The sequence below is a fragment of the Phalangium opilio genome, unplaced genomic scaffold (assembly GCF_054372755.1).
Source record: "Phalangium opilio isolate 3A_F unplaced genomic scaffold, DU_Popi_V2 ptg000054l_1, whole genome shotgun sequence".
Taxonomy (NCBI): Eukaryota; Metazoa; Arthropoda; class Arachnida; order Opiliones; family Phalangiidae; genus Phalangium; species Phalangium opilio.
The window spans coordinates 4,462,827-4,477,421 of record NW_028324173.1 but is presented as its reverse complement, the minus strand read 5'-3'; positions in this window follow the sequence as shown (position 1 = coordinate 4,477,421).

Sequence of the window (14,595 nt, the reverse complement as noted above, 5' to 3'; positions counted from 1 at the left end):
TTAACAGCTGAAAGCGCTAACCATTGCGCCACGGAAGCCCAAAAATTAAATGTTCGTCAGGTATTGTGGAAAAACTCTGACATTTTACGTTACATCTGAGACGTCACGAAACCGCTCCCGGGAGGGTTCAAAACACCAGTCTTTTGAATAGCAGCTGAACGCGCTAACCATTGCGCCACGGAAGCCCAAAAATTAAATGGTCGTCAGGTATTGTGGAAAAACTCTGACATTTTACGTTACATCTGAGACGTCACAACACCGGTCCCGGGAGGGTTCAAAACACCAGTATTTTGAATAGCAGCTGAACGCGCTAACCATTGCTCCACGGAAGCCCAAAAATTAAATGGTCGTCAGGTATTGTGGAAAAACCTTGACTTTTTACTTCACATCTGAGACCCTACAACACCTCTCCAGGGCGGGCTCGAACCACATACCTATTCGTTAACAGCCAAACGCGCTAACCATTGAGCCACGGAAGCTCAGAAATTAAATGGTTGTCAGGTATTGTGGAAAAATTATGACTTTTTACGCTACATCTGAGACCCCACAACACCTCTCCCGGGTGGGCTCGAACCACCAACCTTTCGGTTAACAGCTGAAAGCGCTAACCATTGCGGCACAGAAGCCCAAAAATTAAATGTTCGTCAGGTATTGTGGAAAAACTCTGACATTTTACGTTATATCTGAGACGTCACAACACCGCTCCCGGGTGGGCTCAAACCACCAGTCTTTTGAAGAGCAGCTGAACGCGCTAACCATTGTGCCACGGAAGCCCAAAAATTAAATGGTCGTCAGGTATTGTGGAAAAACCTTGACTTTTTACTTCACATCTGAGACCCTACAACATCTCTCCAGGGTGGGCTCGAACCACCAACCTATTCGTTAACAGCCAAACGCGCTAACCATTGAGCCACGGAAGCTCAGAAATTAAATGGTTGTCAGGTATTGTGGAAAAGTTATGACTTTTTACGCTACATCTGAGACCCCACAACACCTCTCCCGGGTGGGCTCGAACCATCAACCTTTCGGTTAACAGTTGAAAGCGCTAACCATTGCGCCACGGAAGCCCAAAAATTAAATGTTCGTCAGGTATTGTGGAAAAACTCTGACATTTTACGTTACATCTGAGACGTCACGAAACCGCTCCCGGGAGGGTTCAAAACACCAGTATTTTGAATAGCAGCTGAACGCGCTAACCATTGCGCCACGGAAGCCCAAAAATTAAATGGTCGTCAGGTATTGTGGAAAAACCTTGACTTTTTACTTCACATCTGAGACGTCACAACACCGCTCCCGGATGGGCTCGAACCACCAACCTATTCGTTAACAGCCGAAAGTGCTAACCATTGAGCCACGGAATCTCAGAAATTAAATTGTTGTCAGGTATTGTGGAAAAGTTATGACTTTTTACGCTACATCAGAGACCCCACAACACCTCTCCCGGGTGGGTTCGAACCACCAACCTTTCGATTAACAGCTGAACGTGCTAACCATTGCGCCACGGAAGCCCAAAAATTAAATGTTCGTCAGGTATTGTGGAAAAACTCTGACATTTTACGTTATATCTGAGACGTCACAACACCGCTCCCGGGTGGGCTCAAAACACCAGTCTTTTGAAAAGCAGCTGAACGCGCTAACCATTGCGCCACGGAAGCCCAAAAATTAAATGGTCGTCAGGTATTGTGGAAAAACCTTGCCTTTTTACTTCACATCTGAGACGTCACAACACCGCTCCCGGGAGGGCTCAAACCACCAGTCTTTTGAATAGCAGCTGAACGCGCTAACCATTGCTCCACGGAAGCCCAAAAATTAAATGGTCGTCAGGTATTGTGGAAAAACCTTGACTTTTTACTTCACATCTGAGACCCTACAACACCTCTCCAGTGCGGGCCCGAACCACATACCTATTCGTTAACAGCCAAACGCGCTAACCATTGAGCCACGGAAGCTCAGAAATTAAATGGTTGTCAGGTATTGTGCAAAAGTTATGACTTTTTACGCTACATCTGAGACCCCACAACACCTCTCCCGGGTGGGCTCGAACCACCAACCGTTCGGTTAACAGCTGAAAGCGCTAACCATTGCGCCACGGAAGCCCAAAAATTAAATGTTCGTCAGGTATTGTGGAAAAACTCTGACATTTTACGTTACATCTGAGACGTCACGAAACCGCTCCCGGGAGGGTTCAAAACACCAGTCTTTTGAATAGCAGCTGAACGCGCTAACCATTGCGCCACGGAAGCCCAAAAATTAAATGGTCGTCAGGTATTGTGGAAAAACCTTGACTTTTTACTTCACATCTGAGACGTCACAACACCGCTCCCGGATGGGCTCGAACCACCAACCTATTCGTTAACAGCCGACAGTGCTAACCATTGAGCCACGGAAGCTCAGAAATTAAATGGTTGTCAGGTATTGTGGAAAGGTTATGACTTTTTACGCTACATCTGAGACCCCACAACACCTCTCCCGGGTGGGTTCGAACCACCAACCTTTCGATTAACAGCTTAACGTGCTAACCATTGCGCCACGGAAGCCCAAAAATTAAATGTTCGTCAGGTATTTCGGAAAAACTCTGACATTTTACGTTATATCTGAGACCCCACAACACCTCTCCCGGGTGGGCTCGAACCACCAACCTTTCGGTTAACAGCTGAAAGCGCTAACCATTGCGGCACGGAAGCCCAAAAATTAAATGTTCGTCAGGTATTGTGGAAAAACTCTGACATTTTACGTTATATCTGAGACGTCACAACACCGCTCCCGGGTGGGCTCAAACCACCAGTCTTTTGAAAAGCAGCTGAACGCGCTAACCATTGCGCCACGGAAGCCCAAAAATTAAATGGTCGTCAGGTATTGTGGAAAAACCTTGACTTTTTACTTCACATCTGAGACCCTACAACATCTCTCCAGTGTGGGCTCGAACCACCAACCTATTCGTTAACAGCCAAACGCGCCAACCATTGAGCCACGGAAGCTCAGAAATTAAATGGTTGTCAGGTATTGTGGAAAAGTTATGACTTTTTACGCTACATCTGAGACCCCACAACACCTCTCCCGGGTGGGCTCGAACCATCAACCTTTCGGTTAACAGCTGAAAGCGCTAACCATTGCGCCACGGAAGCCCAAAAATTAAATGTTCGTCAGGTATTGTGGAAAAACTCTGACATTTTACGTTATATCTGAGACGTCACAACACCGCTCCCGGGTGGGCTCAAACCACCAGTCTTTTGAAAAGCAGCTGAACGCGCTAACCATTGCGCCACGGAAGCCCAAAAATTAAATGGTCGTCAGGTATTGTGGAAAAACCTTGACTTTTTACCTCACATCGGAGACGTCACAACACCGCTCCCGGGAGGGCTCAAAACACCAGTCTTTTGAATAGCAGCTGAACGCGCTAACCATTGCGCCACGGAAGCCCAAAAATTAAATGGTCGTCAGGTATTGTGGAAAAACCTTGACTTTTTACTTCACAACTGAGACGTCACAACACCGCTCCCGGATGGGCTCGAACCACCAACCTATTCGTTAACAGCCGAACGCGCTAACCATTGATCCACGGAAGCTCAGAAATTAAATGGTTGTCAGGTATTGTGGAAAAGTTACGACTTTTTACGCTACATCTGAGACCCCACAACACCTCTCCCGGATGGGCTCGAACCACCAACCTTTCGATTAACAGCTGAACGTGCTAACCATTGCTCCACGGTAGCCCAAAAATTAAATGTTCGTCAGGTATTGTGGAAAAACTCTGACATTTTACGTTAAATCTGAGACGTCACAACACCGCTCCCGGGAGGGTTCAAAACACCAGTCTTTTGAAAAGCAGCTGAACGCGCTAACCATTGCGCCACGGAAGCCCAAAAATTAAATGGTCGTCAGTTATTGTGGAAAAACCTTGACTTTTTACTTCACATCTGAGACGTCACAACACCGCTCCCGGGAGGGCTCAAACCACCAGTCTTTTGAATAGCAGCTGAACGCGCTAACCATTGCTCCACGGAAGCCCAAAAATTAAATGGTCGTCAGGTATTGTGGAAAAACCTTGACTTTTTACTTCACATCTGAGACCCTACAACACCTCTCCAGGGCGGGCTCGAACCACATACCTATTCGTTAACAGCCAAACGCGCTAACCATTGAGCCACGGAAGCTCAGAAATTAAATGGTTGTCAGGTATTGTGGAAAAGTTATGACTTTTTACGTTACATCTGAGACGTCACGAAACCGCTCCCGGGAGGGTTCAAAACACCAGTATTTTGAATAGCAGCTGAACGCGCTAACCATTGCGCCACGGAAGCCCAAAAATTAAATGGTCGTCAGGTATTGTGGAAAAACCTTGACTTTTTACTTCACATCTGAGACGTCACAACACCGCTCCCGGATGGGCTCGAACCACCAACCTATTCGTTAACAGCCGAACGTGCTAACCATTGAGCCACGGAAGCTCAGAAATTAAATGGTTGTCAGGTATTGTGGAAAAGTTATGACTTTTTACGCTACATCTGAGACCCCACAACACCTCTCCCGGGTGGGTTCGAACCACCAACCTTTCGATTAACAGCTTAACGTGCTAACCATTGCGCCACGGAAGCCCAAAAATTAAATGTTCGTCAGGTATTTCGGAAAAACTCTGACATTTTACGTTATATCTGAGACGTCACAACACCGCTCCTGGGTGGGCTCAAAACACCAGTCTTTTGAAAAGCAGCTGAACGCGCTAACCATTGCGCCACGGAAGCCCAAAAATTAAATGGTCGTCAGGTATTGTGGAAAAACCTTGACTTTTTACTTCACATCTGAGACCCTACAACACCTCTCCAGGGCGGGCCCGAACCACATACCTATTCGTTAACAGCCAAACGCGCTAACCATTGAGCCACGGAAGCTCAGAAATTAAATGGTTGTCAGGTATTGTGGAAAAGTTATGACTTTTTACGCTACATCTGAGACCCCACAACACCTCTCCCGGGTGGGCTCGAACCACCAACCTTTCGGTTAACAGCTGAAAGCGCTAACCATTGCGGCACGGAAGCCCAAAAATTAGATGTTCGTCAGGTATTGTGGAAAAACTCTGACATTTTACGTTATATCTGAGACGTCACAACACCGCTCCCGGGTGGGCTCAAACCACCAGTCTTTTGAAAAGCAGCTGAACGCGCTAACCATTGCGCCACGGAAGCCCAAAAATTAAATGGTCGTCAGGTATTGTGGAAAAACCTTGACTTTTTACTTCACATCTGAGACCCTACAACACCTCTCCAGGGCGGGCTCGAACCACATACCTATTCGTTAACAGCCAAACGCGCTAACCATTGAGCCACGGAAGCTCAGAAATTAAATGGTTGTCAGGTATTGTGGAAAAGTTATGACTTTTTACGTTACATCTGAGACGTCACGAAACCGCTCCCGGGAGGGTTCAAAACACCAGTATTTTGAATAGCAGCTGAACGCGCTAACCATTGCGCCACGGAAGCCCAAAAATTAAATGGTCGTCAGGTATTGTGGAAAAACCTTGACTTTTTACTTCACATCTGAGACGTCACAACACCGCTCCCGGATGGGCTCGAACCACCAACCTATTCGTTAACAGCCGAACGTGCTAACCATTGAGCCACGGAAGCTCAGAAATTAAATGGTTGTCAGGTATTGTGGAAAAGTTATGACTTTTTACGCTACATCTGAGACCCCACAACACCTCTCCCGGGTGGGTTCGAACCACCAACCTTTCGATTAACAGCTTAACGTGCTAACCATTGCGCCACGGAAGCCCAAAAATTAAATGTTCGTCAGGTATTTCGGAAAAACTCTGACATTTTACGTTATATCTGAGACGTCACAACACCGCTCCTGGGTGGGCTCAAAACACCAGTCTTTTGAAAAGCAGCTGAACGCGCTAACCATTGCGCCACGGAAGCCCAAAAATTAAATGGTCGTCAGGTATTGTGGAAAAACCTTGACTTTTTACTTCACATCTGAGACCCTACAACACCTCTCCAGGGCGGGCCCGAACCACATACCTATTCGTTAACAGCCAAACGCGCTAACCATTGAGCCACGGAAGCTCAGAAATTAAATGGTTGTCAGGTATTGTGGAAAAGTTATGACTTTTTACGCTACATCTGAGACCCCACAACACCTCTCCCGGGTGGGCTCGAACCACCAACCTTTCGGTTAACAGCTGAAAGCGCTAACCATTGCGGCACGGAAGCCCAAAAATTAGATGTTCGTCAGGTATTGTGGAAAAACTCTGACATTTTACGTTATATCTGAGACGTCACAACACCGCTCCCGGGTGGGCTCAAACCACCAGTCTTTTGAAAAGCAGCTGAACGCGCTAACCATTGCGCCACGGAAGCCCAAAAATTAAATGGTCGTCAGGTATTGTGGAAAAACCTTGACTTTTTACTTCACATCGGAGACGTCACAACACCGCTCCCGGGAGGGTTCAAAACACCAGTCTTTTGAATAGCAGCTGAACGCGCTAACCATTGCGCCACGGAAGCCCAAAAATTAAATGGTCGTCAGGTATTGTGGAAAAACCTTGACTTTTTACTTCACAACTGAGACGTCACAACCCCGCTCCCGGATGGGCTCGAACCACCAACCTATTCGTTAACAGCCGAACGCGCTAACCATTGATCCACGGAAGCTCAGAAATTAAATGGTTGTCAGGTATTGTGGAAAAGTTATGACTTTTTACGCTACATCTGAGACCCCACAACACCTCTCCCGGGTGGGCTCCAACCATCAACCTTTCGGTTAACAGCTGAAAGCGCTAACCATTGCGCCACGGAAGCCCAAAAATTAAATGTTCGTCAGGTATTGTGGAAAAACTCTGACATTTTACGTTACATCTGAGACGTCACGAAACCGCTCCCGGGAGGGTTCAAAACACCAGTATTTTGAATAGCAGCTGAACGCGCTAACCATTGCGCCACGGAAGCCCAAAAATTAAATGGTCGTCAGGTATTGTGGAAAAACCTTGACTTTTTACTTCAAATCTGAGACGTCACAACACCGCTCCCGGATGGGCTCGAACCAACAACCTATTCGTTAACAGCCGAACGTGCTAACCATTGAGCCACGGAAGCTCAGAAATTAAATGGTTGTCAGGTATTGTGGAAAAGTTATGACTTTTTACGCTACATCTGAGACCCCACAACACCTCTCCCGGGTGGGCTCGAACCACCAACCTTTCGGTTAACAGCTGAAAGCGCTAACCATTGCGGCACGGAAGCCCAAAAATTAAATGTTCGTCAGGTATTGTGGAAAAACTCTGACATTTTACGTTATATCTGAGACGTCACAACACCGCTCCCGGGTGGGCTCAAACCACCAGTCTTTTGAAAAGCAGCTGAACGCGCTAACCATTGCGCCAAGGAAGACCAAAAATTAAATGGTCGTCAGGTATTGTGGAAAAACCTTGAGTTTTACTTCACATCTGAGACCCTACAACATCTCTCCAGGGTGGGCTCGAACCACCAACCTATTCGTTAACAGCCAAACGCGCTAACCATTGAGCCACGGAAGCTCAGAAATTAAATGGTTGTCAGGTATTGTGGAAAAGTTATGACTTTTTACGCTACATCTGAGACCCCACAACACCTCTCCCGGGTGGGCTCGAACCATCAACCTTTCGGTTAACAGCTGAAAGCGCTAACCATTGCGCCACGGAAGCCCAAAAATTAAATGTTCGTCAGGTATTGTGGAAAACTCTGACATTTTACGTTACATCTGAGACGTCACGAAACCGCTCCCGGGAGGGTTCAAAACACCAGTATTTTGAATAGCAGCTGAACGCGCTAACCATTGCGCCACGGAAGCCCAAAAATTAAATGGTCGTCAGGTATTGTGGAAAAACCTTGACTTTTTACTTCTTATCTGAGACCCTACAACATCTCTCCAGGGTGGGCTCGAACCACCAACCTATCCGTTAACAGCCAAACGCGCTAACCATTGAGCCACGGAAGCTCAGAAATTAAATGGTTGTCAGGTATTGTGGAAAAGTTATGACTTTTTACGCTACATCTGAGACCCCACAACACCTCTCCCGGGTGGGCTCGAACCATCAACCTTTCGGTTAACAGCTGAAAGCGCTAACCATTGCGCCACGGAAGCCCAAAAATTAAATGTTCGTCAGGTATTTCAGGTATTGTGGAAAAACTCTGACATTTTACGTTACATCTGAGACGTCACGAAACCGCTCCCAGGAGGGTTCAAAACACCAGTATTTTGAATAGCAGCTGAACGCGCTAACCATTGCGCCACGGAAGCCCAAAAATTAAATGGTCGTCAGGTATTGTGGAAAAACCTTGACTTTTTACTTCATATCTGAGACGTCACAACACCGCTCCCGGATGGGCTCGAACCACCAACCTATTCGTTAACAGCCGAACGTGCTAACCATTGAGCCACGGAAGCTCAGAAATTAAATGGTTGTCAGGTATTGTGGAAAAGTTAAGAACTTTTTACGCTACATCTGAGACCCCACAACACCTCTCCCGGGTGGGTTCGAACCACCAACCTTTCGATTAACAGCTGAACGTGCTAACCATTGCGCCACGGAAGCCCAAAAATTAAATGTTCGTCAGGTATTGTGGAAAAACTCTGACATTTTACGTTATATCTGAGACGTCACAACACCGCTCCCGGGTGGGCTCAAAACACCAGTCTTTTGAAAAGCAGCTGAACGCGCTAACCATTGCGCCACGGAAGCCCAAAAATTAAATGGTCGTCAGGTATTGTGGAAAAACCTTGCCTTTTTACTTCACATCTGAGACGTCACAACACCGCTCCCGGGAGGGCTCAAACCACCAGTCTTTTGAATAGCAGCTGAACGCGCTAACCATTGCTCCACGGAAGCCCAAAATTTAAATGGTCGTCAGGTATTGTGGAAAAACCTTGACTTTTTACTTCACATCTGAGACCCTACAACACCTCTCCAGGGCGGGCCCGAACCACATACCTATTCGTTAACAGCCAAACGCGCTAACCATTGAGCAACGGAAGCTCAGAAATTAAATGGTTGTCAGGTATTGTGGAAAAGTTATGACTTTTTACGCTACATCTGAGACCCCACAACACCTCTCCCGGGTGGGCTCGAACCACCAACCTTTCGGTTAACAGCTGAAAGCGCTAACCATTGCGCCACGGAAGCCCAAAAATTAAATGTTCGTCAGGTATTGTGGAAAAACTCTGACATTTTACGTTACATCTGAGACGTCACGAAACCGCTCCCGGGAGGCTTCAAAACACCAGTCTTTTGAATAGCAGCTGAACGCGCTAACCATTGCGCCACGGAAGCCCAAAAATTAAATGGTCGTCAGGTATTGTGGAAAAACTCTGACATTTTACGTTATATCTGAGACGTCACAACACCGGTCCCGGGAGGGTTCAAAACACCAGTATTTTGAATAGCAGCTGAACGCGCTAACCATTGCTCCACGGAAGCCCAAAAAAATGGTCGTCAGGTATTGTGGAAAAACCTTGACTTTTTACTTCACATCTGAGACTCTACAACACCTCTCCAGGGCGGGCTCGAACCACATACCTATTCGTTAACAGCCAAACGCGCTAACCATTGAGCCACGGAAGCTCAGAAATTAAATGGTTGTCAGGTATTGTGGAAAAGTTATGACTTTTTACGCTACATCTGAGACCCCACAACACCTCTCCCGGGTGGGCTCGAACCACCAACCTTTCGGTTAACAGCTGAAAGCGCTAACCATTGCGGCACGGAAGCCCAAAAATTAAATGTTCGTCAGGTATTGTGGAAAAACTCAGACATTTTACGTTACATCTGAGACGTCACAACACCGCTCCCGGGAGGGCTCAAACCACCAGTCTTTTGAATAACAGCTGAACGCGCTAACCATTGCTCCACGGAAGCCCAAAAATTAAATGGTCGTCAGGTATTGTGGAAAAACCTTGACTTTTTACTTCACATCTGAGACCCCACAACACCTCTCCCGGGTGTGCTCGAACCACCAACCTTTCGATTAACAGCTGAACGTGCTAACCATTGCGCCACGGAAGCCCAAAAATTAAATGTTCGTCAGGTATTGTGGAAAAACTCTGACATTTTACGTTACATCTGAGACGTCACGAAACCGCTCCCGGGAGGGTTCAAAACACCAGTATTTTGAATAGCAGCTGAACGCGCTAACCATTGCGCCACGGAAGCCCAAAAATTAAATGGTCGTCAGGTATTGTGGAAAAACCTTGACTTTTTACTTCACATCTGAGACCCCACAACACCTCTCCCGGGTGTGCTCGAACCACCAACCTTTCGATTAACAGCTGAACGTGCTAACCATTGCGCCACGGAAGCCCAAAAATTAAATGTTCGTCAGGTATTGTGGAAAAACTCTGACATTTTACGTTATATCTGAGACGTCACAACACCGCTCCCGGGTGGGCTCAAACCACCAGTCTTTTGAAAAGCAGCTGAACGCGCTAACCATTGCGCCACGGAAGCCCAAATATTAAATGGTCGTCAGGTATTGTGGAAAAACCTTGACTTTTTACTTCACATCGGAGACGTCACAACACCGCTCCCGGGAGGGCTCAAAACACCAGTCTTTTGAATAGCAGCTGAACACGCTAACCATTGCGCCACGGAAGCCCAAAAATTAAATGGTCGTCAGGTGTTGTGGAAAAGCCTTGACTTTTTACTTCACAACTGAGACGTCACAACACCGCTCCCGGATGGGCTCGAACCACCAACCTATTCGTTAACAGCCGAACGCGCTAACCATTGATCCACGGAAGCTCAGAAATTAAATGGTTGTCAGGTATTGTGGAAAAGTTACGACTTTTTTAGCTACATCTGAGACCCCACAACACCTCTCCCGGGTGGGCTCGAACCACCAACCTTTCGATTAACAGCTGAACGTGCTAACCATTGCTCCACGGTAGCCCAAAAATTAAATGTTCGTCAGGTATTGTGGAAAAACTCTGACATTTTACGTTAAATCTAAGACGTCACAACACCGCTCCCGGGAGGGTTCAAAACACCAGTCTTTTGAAAAGCAGCTGAACGCGCTAACCATTGCGCCACGGAAGCCCAAAAATTAAATGGTCGTCAGGTATTGTGGAAAAACCTTGACTTTTTACTTCACATCTGAGACGTCACAACACCGCTCCCGGGAGGGCTCAAACCACCAGTCTTTTGAATAGCAGCTGAACGCGCTAACCATTGCTCCACGGAAGCCCAAAAATTAAATGGTCGTCAGGTATTGTGGAAAAACTCTGACATTTTACGTTACATCTGAGACGTCACAACACCGCTCCCGGGAGGGTTCAAAACACCAGTATTTTGAATAGCAGCTGAACGGGATAACCATTGCGCCACGGAAGCAAAAAAATTAAATGGTCGTCAGGTATTGTGGAAAAACCTTGACTTTTTACTTCACAACTGAGACGTCACAACACCGCTCCCGGATGGGCTCGAACCACCAACCTATTCGTTAACAGCTGAACGTGCTAACCATTGCGCCACGGAAGCCCAAAAATTAAATGTTCGTCAGGTATTGTGGAAAAACTCTGACATTTTACGTTACATCTGAGACGTCACAACACCGCTCCCGGGAGGGTTCAAAACACCAGTCTTTTGAAAAGCAGCTGAACGCGCTAACCATTGCGCCACGGAAGCCCAAAAATTAAATGGTCGTCAGGTATTGTGGAAAAACCTTGACTTTTTACTTCACATCTGAGACCCTACAACACCTCTCCAGGGTGGGCTCGAACCACCAACCTATTCGTTAATAGCCAAACGCTCTAACCATTGAGCCACGGAAGCTCAGAAATTAAATGATTGTCAGGTATTGTGGAAAAACTCTGACATTTTACGTTATATCTGAGACGTCACAACACCGCTCCCGGTAGGGCTCAAACCACCAGTCTTTTGAATAGCAGCTGAACGCGCTAACCATTGCGCCACGGAAGCCCAAAAATTAAATGGTCGTCAGGTATTGTGGAATAACTCTGACATTTTACGTTATATCTGAGACGTCACAACACCGCTCCCGGGAGGGCTCGAACCACCAACCTTTCGATTAACAGCTGAACGTGCTAACCATTGCGCCACGGAAGCCCAAAAATTAAATGTTCGTCAGGTATTGTGGAAAAACTCTGACATTTTACGTTATATCTGAGACGTCACAACACCGCTCCCGGGAGGGCTCAAACCACCAGTCTTTTGAATAGCAGCTGAACGCGCTAACCATTGCACCACGGAAGCCCAAAAATTAAATGGTCGTCAGGTATTGTGAAAAACCTTGACTTTTTACTTCACATCTGAGACGTCACAACACCGCTCCCGGGAGGGCTCAAATCACAAGTCTTTTGAATAGCAACTGAACGCGCTAACCATTGCGCCACGGAAGCCCAAAAATTAAATGGTCGTCAGGCATTGTGGAAAAACTCTGACATTTTACGTTACATCTGAGACGTCACAACACCGCTCCCGGGAGGGTTCAAAACACCAGTATTTTGAATAGCAGCTGAACGGGATAACCATTGCGCCACGGAAGCAAAAAAATTAAATGGTCGTCAGGTATTGTGGAAAAACCTTGACTTTTTACTTCACAACTGAGACGTCACAACACAGCTCCCGGATGGGCTCGAACCACCAACCTATTCGTTAACAGCTGAACGTGCTAACCATTGCGCCACGGAAGCCCAAAAATTAAATGTTCGTCAGGTATTGTGGAAAAACTCTGACATTTTACGTTACATCTGAGACGTCACAACACCGCTCCCGGGAGGGTTCAAAACACCAGTCTTTTGAAAAGCAGCTGAACGCGCTAACCATTGCGCCACGGAAGCCCAAAAATTAAATGGTCGTCAGGTATTGTGGAAAAACCTTGACTTTTTACTTCACATCTGAGACCCTACAACACCTCTCCAGGGTGGGCTCGAACCACCAACCTATTCGTTAATAGCCAAACGCTCTAACCATTGAGCCACGGAAGCTCAGAAATTAAATGATTGTCAGGTATTGTGGAAAAACTCTGACATTTTACGTTATATCTGAGACGTCACAACACCGCTCCCGGGAGGGCTCAAACCACCAGTCTTTTGAATAGCAGCTGAACGCGCTAACCATTGCGCCACGGAAGCCCAAAAATTAAATGGTCGTCAGGTATTGTGGAATAACTCTGACATTTTACGTTATATCTGAGACGTCACAACACCGCTCCCGGGAGGGCTCGAACCACCAACCTTTCGATTAACAGCTGAACGTGCTAACCATTGCGCCACGGAAGCCCAAAAATTAAATGTTCGTCAGGTATTGTGGAAAAACTCTGACATTTTACGTTATATCTGAGACGTCACAACACCGCTCCCGGGAGGGCTCAAACCACCAGTCTTTTGAATAGCAGCTGAACGCGCTAACCATTGCAACACGGAAGCCCAAAAATTAAATGGTCGTCAGGTATTGTGAAAAACCTTGACTTTTTACTTCACATCTGAGACGTCACAACACCGCTCCCGGGAGGGCTCAAATCACAAGTCTTTTGAATAGCAACTGAACGCGCTAACCATTGCGCCACGGAAGCCCAAAAATTAAATGGTCGTCAGGCATTGTGGAAAAATTCTGACATTTTACGTTACATCTGAGACGTCACAACACCGCTTCCGGGAGGGTTCAAAACACCAGTATTTTGAATAGCAGCTGAACGCGCTAACCATTGCGCCACGGAAGCCCAAAAATTAAATGGTCGTCAGGAATTGTGGAAAAACCTTGACTTTTTACTTCACATCTGAGACGTCACAACACCGCTCCCGGATGGGCTCGAACCACCAACCTATTCGTTAACAGCCGAACGTGCTAACCATTGAGCCACGGAAGCTCAGAAATTAAATGGTTGTCAGGTATTGTGGAAAAGTTATGACTTTTTACGCTACATCTGAGACCCCACAACACCTCTCCCGGGTGGGCTCGAACCACCAACCTTTCGATTAACAGCTGAACGTGCTAACCATTGCGCCACGGAAGCCCAAAAATTAAATTTTCGTCAGGTATTGTGGAAAAACTCTGACATTTTACGTTACATCTGAGACGTCACAACACCGCTCCTGGGAGGGCTCAAACCAAAAGTCTTTTGAATAGCAGCTGAACGCGCTAACCATTGCGCCACGGAAGCCCAAAAATTAAATGGTCGTCAGGTATTGTGGAAAAACCTTGACTTTTTACTTCACATCTGAGACGTCACAACACCGCTCCCGGATGGGCTCGAACCACCAACCTATTCGTTAACAGCCGAACGCGCTAACCATTGAGCCACGGAAGCTCAGAAATTAAATGGTTGTCAGGTATTGTGGAAAAGTTATGACTTTTTACGCTACATCTGAGACCCCACAACACCTCTCCCGGGTGGGCTCGAACCACCAACCTTTCGATTAACAGCTGAACGTGCTAACCATTGCGCCACTGAAGCCCAAAAATTAAATGTTCGTCAGGTATTGTGGAAAAACTCTGACATTTTACGTTACATCTGAGACGTCACAACACCGCTCCCGGGAGGGCTCAAACCACCAGTCTTTTGAATAGCAGCTGAACGCGCTAACCATTGCGCCACGGAAGCC